Source organism: Cryptomeria japonica, chromosome 11 (assembly GCF_030272615.1).
Source record: "Cryptomeria japonica chromosome 11, Sugi_1.0, whole genome shotgun sequence".
Classification (NCBI taxonomy): Eukaryota; Viridiplantae; Streptophyta; class Pinopsida; order Cupressales; family Cupressaceae; genus Cryptomeria; species Cryptomeria japonica.
In genome coordinates, this window is record NC_081415.1 from 167,947,370 (window position 1) to 167,953,369 (window position 6,000).

Genomic DNA, 6,000 nt, shown 5'->3' on the forward strand with positions numbered 1-6,000 from the left:
GCTAAAAGATGAACTGATTGACAATTTGAAAAAGATCAAAGGTGATAAAAAACGGACATTCCGCTTTCGAAATCTCTTAGTATGCTTAATGTTGTATTTCACTAAGGAGATTCTTGGTATTGGACCTAAAGATTTTGGTTATGATATACCGGTAGGTAAATAATTACAAGAATATTTTACCGGCATGGGAACTGCTAGAGACAATAACATAATTGATTAGTTCAAAACTTTTTAAGCAAAAATGAAAACTAGAGAAAGATTACCTAAGAGTATAGTGGACAAATATAACCAATAAATCTATTTTCTTATCAAAAAAGATGAAAAATAGATGGAGGTTGTACTTCCAAGAACTATGTGGGTCACCAAAATGAGATAAAGTAGATCTTAACATTTTTGAGACATATGCTAAAGCCTTATTGGATGCACCAAGAGAACCATCAAAAAAGGTCTTTGATAGTGCTAAAACTATTGAGAATAATGTGAATTTGTTGAAGAAAAGGAAGAAAAGAGAAAAGTACATTAGAGATGCTTTTAAAAAGGTAAAATAAATAAAGGAAATTGTCCTGAATCTTAGTGGCATATCAGCTAGTGAACTTGAAGGACTCCAACCAAAGGCACATATTTCACTAGTTGACACATCTTCTGAAACAAACAATGAGAAACCAATAGAGTTTAAGAGAGTTGAAAGGAGAAACAGAAAACCCTCACCAGTACCCTCTCCTTCACCTAAGAAAACAAGGACTTTGAGGAAGAAACAACAGGCAGTAAGGGAACCACCTCAAAAACTAACACCAAAGAAGAAACAACAACCTACTACCCCTTCTTTGGATGACTTACTGAATGAGATTGCTGATGATGGTAATTTGGCAAATGTACATAAATTGTATAACACATTTAATGAATCTAACAGGGAAAGCATTGAAAACAACATAATTCTACACTTGGACATATATAAAAAGGTTTTAATTGAAGTTGTAGATGAATTGCCAAATGAATTGTATAGAAGATTGGAGGCAAAAAGTATAATAGTGATGGAATTGGATAAAAAGCAAAAAATTAAGAAACTTCTAGTTGCACATCTTGTTAATTATAAAGAAGAAATTGATGAATTGATATTTGAGGCTAACCAATTTGTTTTTGCCAGTGGTTACCGGCAAGTAAGTTTAATGGCACGAAGAATAAAAGAGATTGCAGATGAGACCACACACGATTGGGACATATTCTTTGTGAAAAAGGAAAAACATGAAGAAATGAATAGACTGAAGAAGACATTCAAGGTATATCAGAAGGACAAAGACAAAGGAAAAGGTAAAATTGGTAGTATTCCAAACATCAAGACCACAGACAATCTACCACTACGTTTCGATACTGCATCGGTACACACAGATGATCCACCAATTATTGACACAAAAGGTGTTACATATGACAACACAAATCCTAAATCTAAGATACTATTTACCATGAATGTAGATACCCAAGAAGTAAACATTGTTGTGGATAAGAACAGTTCAATGGTTAAGGAAGTTAATACTGACAGTGGTAACATATTAGAGACACTAATAGATACTGTTGAAGTTGGAATCATAACCCAAATAGAGAAACCATCTGAAGGTGTGAATCTTATTGAAGGAAAGGATGCTGGCATAGGGCCACCATAAACTGAGTTATTGACAGTTGAACTTTCCAAAAATAATCAGAGGCAGAGGTACACAGTGGAATTGAAAGTCACTGAGACAACTAAACAGTCTAAGAAACCCTTGTTAGTTGAAATGCAAACCCAGACTAATCCACCAGAGGTAAATACAAGTAAAATGGTTACAACTGATGGAAACACAGAGATAGTAAAGGCAATTGGTCAAACATCCAGTACATCAGCAAGTAAATTTAGACCTACCAACATTACAGAGGTTCAAACCTACCAACATTATAGAGGTACTTTTGGATTCAATCCAAAGGATAACAGACTGTAATGTAATGGCTTATAAGGCAATTAATAACACTGTACCAATTCTTCAATTGATTGCACGTAACTGTAACACAGATCATATTAAGGATTCCTTAGGTAAATTGGACACATTCTCCAAATTTATTGCTGACAATGTTATAACCATTGATAAAGTGAATGAGGATATAATAAACGAGAGAGTTGGAAAAGAAAAGGATAAATTCTTTGATGACACAATAAAGAAGTGCACAGACCATTTGAATACACTATTACTGGCACTAAACTCTACAATTTTGGAGTATAAAGAGATTTACAGAAAAACATGCAAACCAAACAGCCTGACAAAGGATATAGACAAGGAAATGAGTAGAGCACAAAAGGAAATAGATGACATAGCTGATAACAAAATCAGCTCAACTAGTCACATATCAGTTTTTGAGCAGGAAATGGCAAGTTTAAAAGAGAAATTGGAGAAACTTGAGAAGGAAAAGGCAAGAATAAGGTCTAATGCCTGAGAGCTTAAAAGTAAACTTGGTCCCAAGTTGGAAAATATTATTTCTCAAAGAATAGAAATATCCAAGGCATTACTACAAGGAGAAAGATCACCAGAAGAACACATGCACTATCTCACCAGCATGATCCAATAGTCTGAGGCAACTTTGAATGACAACAAAAGGTTCATGCAAAGCTTAAATCTAGTTTTCATTGACATCTTTCAGATTGTAACCAACTGGTTACAGACCTTAAGGTGAAATTTTTGCTCTTGTTTGACTATTTTTGACAACCTTTGTCATTGATGTCAAAGGGGGAGAAGTGCAGATAAAAATAATTACTCAGAGCAGATCATTTGCTCAGGGGGAGCACACTTTTTTTGGACTTCAGTTTTTGGAATAGTTTTTGGATTTTTCTCATGAGTTTTGCCATCAATGCCAAAAGGGGAGATTGTTGGCATTCTACACTCTTATGAGAATAGTTGATGTTGTCATTGATGGAAACCTAATGGTAATCCATTGGCAATCATTTGGCATCCCACCGACACTTACCGACACTAGCAATAGACTTCTACATACATCGGTAGGTACTTCACTGGTAGCGGCAATATTGCATACCAACACTCAAGTGGACATGGAATAGAATTTTTATTTATTGTTTTCTAATGTAATTATCTTTTGTAAAAGTCGACATGGCATATTATAAAAGACTCATATATGTATGACATCTTATAGGTCATTTTCTAAGAGGAGAGAAAAGAAAATAAAAGAAAGAGAGATGATGGAAAATAAGATATAGAATGAAAAGACAGATGAAATTTTGTATGAGGTGATATTATTGACAGCAAAGGTTATGGTAATAGACTAATCTTAAACTAGTACTGAACATGGCATAGTTGACGTTGATCTAAAGAAGTACATTGTATTGGATTTGATAATCCATTTTGTAAATTAGTGAGACTTCCATTTTTGTGATTGAGCAGTGAGCTCTAGGCTGTTAGCCTTCCTGCATGTGCAGGCCCCTCATTGTAAGTAATATTTATTCATTGGCCAGTGAGTGAATATTGTGGGTCACAAATCCCACCAATATTTTTCCCACACTGGGTTTCCTCATTAAACATCTTGTGTTATGGTGTGTTCTCTATGTTGTCTCTATTATTTTTGTTTGCTGCATTAATTCTTATTTACCGATACACTGTTTTGGAATACAAAGTTCTTAATAATTTTAAATATTATGTTAGCCGATTAGAAAATGATTCACCCCACCTCTCAGTGTATTTGGGATTGTCATTGAATCTAATAGGTACATTGTGTAGAATAACGAAATTGCAGGAAATTCTCAGAAATATATTACTTCAATGATGACAAAAGTTTACAAAGTCATTCTCTCCTCCCAATGATGATTGAGGATGATGTTTTATACCTTTCTCAATGGTTACCAACCACCTTTTGAAGTGAGGTGACCGTTGGAAGGAAGATACTATTTGCAACCAAAAGTTGTCATTAAAAGTTGTCAATAAAGTTGTCAAGTTTGAGCAACTTTTGACATATGTTAAATCCGCCTACCTAGAGGTGCTTCAACATGTCCTAAAACTTCTTAAGGTGCCTCCAACACTTAAAGACCTAGAAAATACTCAACCAAATACCCCTAGACCCATATGCCCATGGTGCCTTATGAATTTGCTAAATCCATATCATTGGGTAACAAGGTGGGGTTTATTACAAACAAATCAAACATCAAACAAACAAGATTACCCTATTACATATATTGAAAGGTCACATTCTCCTGTGTTTCCTTTATCCTTTATTTCTCTTATTATCTTATTCATGAGGTTCTTGTGAACCATACCCCCAGGGTGAATGAATCTCAAGTCCACTTGAGATGAGGTCATGTTATGTAGTGCCATGCTTCTTGATCTAATCTTCATTCAACCAAATAGTTTCAGAGTTTGGTTTTCCTTTCCATTTGACCAAGTATTGTTTGTACTCATTTTTCCTGGTCTTCCTTACAATCTTGGTGTCCAACACTTTCTCAATCTTAGGTGGCTCATGTTTGGGAAGATCTATATCTGCTACTTCTTCTAGAACCCATTGTGAGTTACCTACATTAGAGTCACCTTTAAAAGGAGTTAGATCACAAACATTAAAAATAGGAGATATGCCAAGGTCTAATGGTAATTGAATTTCATAAGCATTGGTGCCAAACTTCTTCAAGATATGACATGTTCCTACTTTCCTTTTCATGAGCTTAGTGTGTTTTCCCTTGGGTAACCTTTCCTTCTTCAAATTTGCCCAAACCAAATCTCCAACCTGAAATTGTACCTCTCTCCTTTTCTGATCTGCATGTTCTTTGTATTTTTCTGATGACTTTTGAAGTTGTATTTTGACCTACTCATGAACTTCCTTTATGGCTTCAACAAACCTCTCACCATTTGCACTTATGGGATCCGTATGTGGTAGTATTCTCAACTCCAATTCCTCTCTTAGATGCAACCCATAGAGAATCTGAAATGGTGACTTCCCTGTGCTTATGTTTATAGTGTCATTGTAGATGAACTTAGCCTGAGGTAAGATTGAGTCCCACTTTTCACCATGCTTCCTTGTAAGACATCTCAACAAATTCCCTAATGACTAGTTTACTACTTTTGTCTACCCATCCATTTGTGGATGATAGGTCGATGATAAGGATAGATTGGTGCCAAGTTTCCTCCATAGAGTTCTCCAAAAATGGCCAGCAAATTTGACATCCCTGTTAGACACTATGTTAAATGGAAGTCCATGAATCCTTGCTACTTCTCTGAAAAAAAATCTTCTATATAAGATGCATCATTAGTGGACTTACATGGCAATAAATATGCCATTTTACTAAATCTATTCACTATCACAAATACACTGTCAAAGCCATTTTGGGTCCTAGGTAAACCCATTACAAATTCCATTGACACACTTTCCCAAGGTCTTGATGGAATGGGTAAGGGTTGATAGAGACTGGCATTGGTACTTCTTCCTTTCTCCTTTTGGCAAATGGTGCATGTATATACAAATTTTCTACCATCAACCCACAATTTGGGCCAAAAGTAGTGTCGTCTTACCAATTCAAGTGTCTTGTCCCAACCAAAATGACCTGCCATAGCTCCACTATGCTTTTCCTTGATGATATTAGTCCTCATTGAGCACTTTGGTATGCATGATTTCCCACCTTTGAAAGGAAATCTATCTTGGATCAGAAAATCAAAAAACTCCACATGATACCTTTCACCAAATTCAGTACATGCCTTGTAAATCTCATTAAAGTCCTCATCTGCAGCATACATATCTTTCATTGCATCAATCCCCATGCTTTCAAACTGGATTTCACATATGGTTAGCACTCTCCTACTTAGTGTATCGACCACTTTGTTGGCTACTCCTTTCTTGTGTTTTATGGAAAATTTATAGGCTTCTAGGGATTCTATCCACTTCATATGCCTATGGTTTATCTTTTCTTGGCTATTAATGAAACTCAAGGCTTGGTTGTCTATATAGACCACAAATTCCTTTGGTAGCAGATAGTGTCTCCATTTT